General features: G+C 39.4%; 1 pseudogene; it reads right to left on the reverse strand.

Annotated features, from left to right (window-relative positions):
* Positions 1–5567: 5567 nt before the first annotated feature.
* On the reverse strand, positions 5568–5652 carry LOC130039654 (uncharacterized; annotated as a pseudogene).
* Positions 5653–8104: the final 2452 nt, after the last annotated feature.

Here is an 8104-nt window from a genome sequence, read left to right on the forward strand (position 1 = left end):
ATTTCCTGAAGTAGAGTTTTGTAGTTTTCTTTGTACAGGTCCTTTACTTCCTTAGTTAAGGTGATTCCTAGGTACTTGATTTTCTGGGGCACAATTGTGAATGGGATTGTTTTCTTCATGTCTTTTTCTTCTCTTTCACTATTTGCATATAGGAAAGCCATGGACTTTTGGGCATTGATTTTATAACCTGCCACTTTACTATACAAGCCTATTGTTTCTAGAAGTTTCTTGATAGAGGTTTTAGGGTTTTCTAAGTATAGTATCATATCATCTGCGAATAGTGAGAGCTTGATTTCTTCCTTTCCTACCTGGATGCCCCTAATATCCTTTTCTTGCCTAATCGCTATTACAAGTACTTCCAATACTATATTGAACAACAGTGGAGAGAGTGGGCATCCTTGTCTCGTCCCTGATCTTAGAGGGAAGGCTCTCAGTTTTTCGCCATTGAGGACGATGCTTGCTGTAGGCTTGTGGTAGATGGCTTTAACTATATTGAGAAAAGTCCCCTCTATCCCCATTTTGGCTAGGGTTTTCATCATAAATGGGTGCTGGATCTTGTCAAATGCTTTCTCTGCATCTACTGATATGATCATATCATTTTTATCTTTTCTTTTGTTGATGTGGTGGATTATGTTGATTGATTTCCTAGTGTTAAACCAGCCTTGCATCCCCGGGATGAATCCTACTTGGTCATGGTGTATGATCTTTTTGATGAGTTGTTGAATTCTATTTGCTAGTATTTTGTTGAGAATCTTCGCATCCGTGTTCATCAGGGATATTGGCCTGTAGTTTTCTTTTCTCGTGATATCTTTGTTTCCTTTTGGTATTAGAGAGATATGGGCTTCATAGAAACTGTTTGGGAGAGTTTCCGTTTTTTCAATTTCCTGAAAGATCTTGAGAAGGACTGGCAGCAGGTCCTCTTTAAATATTTTGAAAAATTCGCTAGTGAATCCATCTGGGCCCGGGCTTTTGTTTTTGGGAAGGCTTTTGATTGCAGTTTCTATTTCGTTGATGTTAATAGGTCTATTCAGATACTCCAGGTCTTCTTGATTCAGCTTTGGGAGCTTATAGGAGTTCAGGAATTTGTCCATTTCTTCTAGGTTCTCTTGTTTCGTGGCATACAGACTTTCAAAGTAGTCTCTGATGATCTTTTGGATTTCTTTGGTTTCTGTTGTGATATCCCCCTTCTCATTTCTGATTCGGTTTATTAGGGTTCTCTCTCTCTGTTTCTTTGTGAGTGTTGCGAGTGGTTTATCTATCTTGTTTATTCTCTCGAAGAACCAGCTCTTGGTTTCATTGATCTTTCGGATTGTTTCTTTGGTTTCCATGTCATTGATTTCTGCTCTAAGTTTTATGATCTCTTTCCTTCTGCCTGATTTAGGTTCTTTCTGTTGATCCTTTTCTAAGGACTTGAGCTGTGAGGTCAAGTTGTTTATGTGCACCATTTCTACAGACCTAAGATATGCTTGCAGAGCTATAAATTTTCCCCTTAATACAGCTTTCGCTGCATCCCATAGGTTCTGGTAGCTCGTGTCTTCATTCTCATTTGTTTCCAGGTATCTTTTGATTTCGTCCTTGACTTCGTTCCTGACCCATTCATTGTTCAGCATCGAGTTGTTTAATTTCCAGGTGTTTGATTTGGTTCTCCGTGTCTGTGTGTGATTCACTTCTATCCTCAGTGCATCATGGTCTGAAAAGATGGCCGATACTATTTCTATCTTCCTTATTTTGTTGAGGTATGTTTTGTGTCCTAGCACATGGTCTATTTTGGAAAATGTTCCGTGTGCACTGGAGAAGAATGTGTATTCTTTCTTTTTGGGGTGTAAAGCCCTGTATAAGTCTATAAGCCCTCTCTCTTCTATTTCTTCTTTCAAAGCCAATGATTCCTTGCTGGGTTTTGTTCTTGTTGATCTGTCCAGAGGTGATAGGGCAATGTTGAAGTCTCCAAGTACTATTGTGCTGCTTGCAATGTCCTCCTTAAAGTCTGTTAGCAGTTGTTTTAAATATTTGGCTGTTCCCTCATTAGGTACGTATACAGTTAAGAGTGTGATCTCTTCCTGTTGTACGTATCCCTTGATGAATAGAAAATGGCCTTCACTGTCCCTTCTAGCCTTTTTCAGGGTGAAATTAATGTTGTCAGATACTAGTATGGCCACCCCAGCTTTTTTACAGGAGCTGTTTGCTTGCAGGGTTGTTTTCCATCCTTTGACTTTGAGTCTGTGTTTGCTCTGAGTGTTGAGATGAGTTTCTTGTAGGCAGCAGAATGTTGGGTTCTGTCTCTGTATCCATTTTGCCACTCTGTGTCTCTTCAATGGTGAATTGAGACCTTTGACATTGAGGGAGAGTATGGTTATGGGGTTTTGTGTCATGTTTCTGTGCGGGTGTGTTGTGGTTGTAGGGTTTGTCTTGTCTTATAGTAGCCCCTTTAGTCCTTGTTTTAGGTTTGGTTTTGAGTCTATGAAGTTCCTGAGCTGCTGTTTATCTAGAAAATAGTGTAGCTTTCCATCTATTTGGAGTGAGAGTTTAGCCGGATAGAGTATTCTTGGTGAAGCATTCATTTCAGTGAGTTTTTTGACTATATCTCGCCACTGTCTTCAGGCTTGTAGGGTTTCCTCTGAGAGGTCTGCTGTGAATCTCAGGGGTACTCCTTTGCATGTGATTTCCTTTTTTGCCCTTGCTGCTTGCAGTATTGTGTCTCTATCGGCAGCATCGATCATTCTGACTATAATATGTCTTGGGGTGTTTCTGTCGGGGTCTCTTTTAGCTGGCACCCTTCGGGCTTCTTGAATCTGGATGACTGTATCATGGAGCACTGGGAATTTTTTGGCAATAATTTGTTTCAGCAGGTTTTTTTCATTGGGATTGTTTCCTTGAGCTTCTGGTAGTCCAATGATTCTAATGTTGTTTCTTCTGGAATCATCTCGTAGGACTCTGATTCGCTCTTGAGCTATTTTGAGGTCCCTTGCCATCGTTTGCTGTTGTCTGTTGGCTTGGTGCAGCTGATCTTCCAAGTCACTGATTCTTTCCTCAGCTGTGGTCGTTCTGTTGTTGAGGGCAGTGAGTGAGGTTTTGACTTTGTCTATGGAATCTGTGATGTGTGCCATTTCTGTGCGGAGCTTTCCAATTTCGGCTCTCATTTCTTGCTGTATTTTGTCAATTGTGCGATCGATTGTTTCTTTCATGTCCTCTTTCAGTTTAGCGGATATGTGTGTGACTGTTTCATCGAGTTGATTGAACATCTTGATGACTTCATATCTGAATTCCTTGTCAGAGAGGTTCCTAAGGTGACTAGCTCCTACTGAGGCTTCTTGAGAGATTTCCTCATGGTCTCCCTGTGGTGGGGATTTGCGTTGTTTCCTCATGTTGTTGTGTATGTGGAGGGGTAATATTTGTTGGTTTGAGTGAACAACCCGCGGCCGGGTGAGCGTTGTCCCACCGAAAAATTAAGCCACGCCCACTTTTTCAAAGCCACGCCCACCTCTGAAGTGGCCAGGCCCCCGGGGATACCTGCTTTTTGTCCAGGAAGTAAAGACTGGGTGGGGGACAAGGAAGCAGCTCTGATGGGCGGCCGGACCAAAGGGACAGGCAGAGAGGGACGCAGATCCCCTTTTCCTCAGAGCGTTGGGGGTGGGGCGCCTGCAGACACTTGCGTGGTGGGGTTCCAGTCCCAGGTCACGGGGGAGGCGCAAAGACCAACCTGGGGGATGGGGGACAAGGAAGCAGCTCTGATGGGCGGCCGGACCAAAGGGGCAAGTCTTGAGTTTTCTGAAGTGGCATCTCTTGTCCTTCTGCTTCACAAGACAGGCAAAGGCTGGTTCCTCCTCTCACCCATGTATCTTTATAGCTTAGAGTTAAAATTTTTTCCATATCTCTAGAAGAAGCTTAAAACATGTTTCCTTTGGAAATATATTTCTAATATTACTTTATATGAAAAAACGAACAAACAAATAAATAAAATAAAGGCCTTTCATTTTCATGGGTTTTGAATCTTTTCAAAGTTGAATGTATTCGTTTTCTCTGTTTGGCTGAAAGCATTCACTTTCTGCCCTTTCCAATAGAATAAAGTGGAAACTTAGCCCATATAAAAATCAGTCTTGGGGCCAGAGAGATATCATATTGGTTATGTTGCTTGCCTTGCATGCTCATCCTGAGTTTGAGCCCTGGCATATCAAATGGTTGTTCAAACCCCACCAGGAGTAACCCATAATTGCAGAGTGAGGAGTAAACATTGAGCACTGCCAGTTGTGGCCCCAAATCAGATAAACAAAAAAGAAAGAAAACTAGATAATATAACATTTAACAGTATTACAAAATTAATATTTGAGTAAAGAGATAGTAAAGTATATATTTTGGAGAAAAAGTTGATTTTTCGATATTATAAAGTGTTTTTCATGAGTTTTTTAAAATCTGTTTTATGGTTTTAAGTCTAATATACACAACTTTAACATGACTGGAGTAACTTTTGTGCATGGTGTAAAAGCGCGATTATTTTTATACTTTTGAATGTGCCTACCTCATTTATTAAAGAGATTTCCTATTGTCCATTTTATACTCTTGGTTTCTTTACCAAAAATAAACTTTATTTGAAGAATTTTATTCTGAGATCTCAATTTGCTTCCATTTGTCTCTGTGTCTATTTTGATTTTATGTCACACTGTTTTGATGACTATGTTTTGTAGTACAGTTTGAAATCAGAAAACATGAGATCTTTGCTCTTACCTATTCAGGGTATTTTGTAATTCAACAATGCTGACTAAAGCATTATATAGATATATTGGAATCTTTATCAAAATCCCAATAACGCTGCTGAATGTTTGGGTCAGACAGTTATTTTAACAGTGTCAATCCCTCCAATACATGGTCATGGACTACCTTTTTTTATCTCTTTGAGTTATCAATTTCTTTTACCAGTCACCACAGAAGTGAGGTTATCTAAGGGGCTGTGGGGGGCAGGAGATGAACGTTTGGAGGATGATCTATGGGATATGGTACAGGAGTATTGACACCTGTGGTTTTGTTACTCTGTGAAAACATTTTATGCAGTGAAAATTTTGCCTCAAAAATATATTTTTATAAATCAGCATCTCCACATAAAAATTAAACATTAAAACAAGTAGGTAACACTTCCATGAACTGGCCTTCCTTCATCCATCCCCTTTTTTGGGGGAGATGGCTGGTTTATTCAGTTCAATGTGAACTCTGATTTGTTTATTTTATGTCTCTTTCAGTCAATCCTATTTCTCTCACTGAGCTGTTTTTGCAAAGTGACTCCTCATTATTTATGTAAATTGGTTTTAAATGAGAATGTTTAACTAAAATATTTGATCTTAATATCATGACAGCTGTTATAAATATGGTGTCCAAGTTGTGTTGTCTTCTTTCTTCTAATTTATTTACTTTTCAGATTTCTAAAAATTGTATTTTTAGTATCTTCATGACGGGGAAGTTGTGCTTAAAGTCCTAGTGAAAAATGTTGGGTTAAGAATTTTGGATAAAATAAAATAAAATAATTTAAATTAAATTAAAATAAAATAATTTAAAATAATTTATAAAATAATAGAAAAGAATTAGGGTAAAATGATAGAAACAAATTTTGTGTAATTCATAATGGAGATACTACACTTGATCTTAGCCAAAAGGCCGAGAAGCGATAGATTCTAACTCTTACCACATCAATTGGGAATGGTGTTTACACTGGATAAACTCTCTGGGTCTCAGTTTTCTTATTCGTCATTGAGGATTTATTATAGTACTTTTGTATTTATTTTCCAAGGATACCACAAATTGGGCTTTATGCATAAATAACCAAAATTCATTTTATCATAGGTTAAATGTCTGAAATCAAGGTGTCAGCAGATTCAGTTTCTCCTTAGGACAGGAGGAGTGGATTGATTCTAAATTTCTCTCTCTAAGACTTTAAAGTGACCTCTGATTTTTTCCTATCATCTTTATATCATCATATCTTTGTGTATATGACTCTAAATTTAAATTACTTACTTTGAATAAGGATGCTAGGTGCTGACTCACCTTCACGACTTACTTTAACTGGTAACTTTTGTAAAACTATTCCAAATATAGTCATAGTCAGAGGCAGAGAATTTAAGATTCCAAAAGAGTTTTTTTTCACATGTCAGGGCCACAATTAGTCCTTAAAAAAGAATATCTATACTCTTTGTTTTCAGCATTAATAGTTTATCAAGAATTTAACAATAATAAAAGAAATTTGTTAGTTCATAGAATCTTAGGATCTGAAATGACAAAATTTCAGTTTAGCGCCTGAAATATAGGCAGTACCCTTTGTACATTTGTTCTCTCTGTGTCAGCTTTATTTTCTTTGAATATGTATCAAATTCTCATGTGGAAAAAGAAGTAACAGCTGGAATCTTCCAGCACCCCAAAGTGGGCCTGGAAAGAGTGTGGTGTGGATCTTTATCTTTTAGATTTTGATCTATCAAAATGAGAAGGGGCTAACTATTAGGTAGGGTAGGGTACTATCTTGGACCAATTTTTCACCATTTACCAGATGCATTGCCAATTGATTTTAGGATGTAGATTTTGTACTTATCAACACCAGCAGAACCCAAAATGGCACCCAGAAATTACCCATGCTGACCTCATTTTTCCCTTATAACGAAAAGGAGCAACTTTTCCTAATAAATTGTAAAGTAAGTAAAGGCCCTCCCGTTGATCATCGATTTGCTCGAGCGGGCCCAGTAACGTCTCCATTGGAGACTTTGTTGTTACTGTGTTTGGCATATTGAATACGTCATGGGGAGCTTGCTAGGCTCTGCCGTGTGGGTCGAGATACTCTCGGTAGCTTGCTGGGCTCTCCGAGAGGGGCGGAGGAATCGAACTCGGGTCGGCCATGTTGGCTGCGTGCAAGGCAAATGCCCTACCGCTGTGCTATCGCTCCAGCCCTGGAAATTTTCAATTTCAATTTCAATAAATTAAAATAATTAATTCCTCAAATAATTGAAATGGAGGTGAGGGATAAGTAGCACATAACCCATGTGAGTTTACCTTGGCCATGACAAGCTCTGGATAGGGCCTTCAGAAAGAACTAAAAGGCATGGAACCCTAGATCTTCAGTAGAACTCTCCTATTCCTCAGGAAGATCTTAAATCTCCCGCTTGCATAAAATGAAAAGAAATCATGACAGATTCAATGTGACTCTCCTCAAAGAGCCAGCATGGATTCTGTTCCCTTTGCTGCATCCCTTTTGCTCAGGTAATAACCTTTTTCAATAAAACCTTAGTTTCACCCTTCATTGCCTCCATTGTGAGGGCATTTGAACCTTCCATGCAACAACAGAGCAAGGAGCTAAAGGTTCAGTTTGAATATCACCACTATTCCCCCTCCTGGGGATACTTTAAGGATTGAGGAAGAAGCCCCCGTAGGTTTGGTGGGACTGGGGCAGACTTTTACCAGGGGAATATGTGTGTGTGTGTGTGTGTGTGTGTGTGTGTGTGTGTTTAAACAGCCCCATGTACTTTACCATGGTCATATTTATTTTTTAAATAGATTTAAAATATTTATTTCATCCCTATTGGTTGTACGTGCATGTCGGATCAGGGCTTCTTTGACGTCTGCCTTTATGTTGCAGAACAGGGACAAAGACCACAAGTGAAGACAGGTGATCAGGCCTTCAATGGGCTGCATCAACTCAGAGCAGAGTCAGGATGTTGGCAGACAGAACATGAAGAACATGGCAAGGGAGCTTGGGAACAGAGACATGGAGTTTATTCTCTCTGAGACCTTGGCACTCCACATGAAAGTTCTACTGTCTAAAGGACACACACGGGCTAAGGTGATTTGCCAACTGAGTCACTCACCCACCTGATCAAAACAGCTGTAAGAAGTAAATTAAAAGGGTAAATCAACTTGATTGGACCTGGCACCGTCTGAGTAACGTTCCCCCAACCACATTAAATTCTGGTCCTCATGGGGACCTGTGAAATTGCAACTTTGCAAATTTAAAACTGCAAAGGGTCTTTGAAGATATAAACGACTCTTTGAAGACTTAACTCCATGTTAACACGAGATCCTCTGGGCTCACCCCATCCAATGACTGGAGTCTTTCTGAAAGGAAGGAGAGGGAAGGAGA

The sequence above is a fragment of the Sorex fumeus genome, unplaced genomic scaffold, assembly GCF_029834395.1.
Source record: "Sorex fumeus unplaced genomic scaffold, SorFum_2.1 ptg000092l, whole genome shotgun sequence".
In the NCBI taxonomy this organism is placed as follows: Eukaryota; Metazoa; Chordata; class Mammalia; order Eulipotyphla; family Soricidae; genus Sorex; species Sorex fumeus.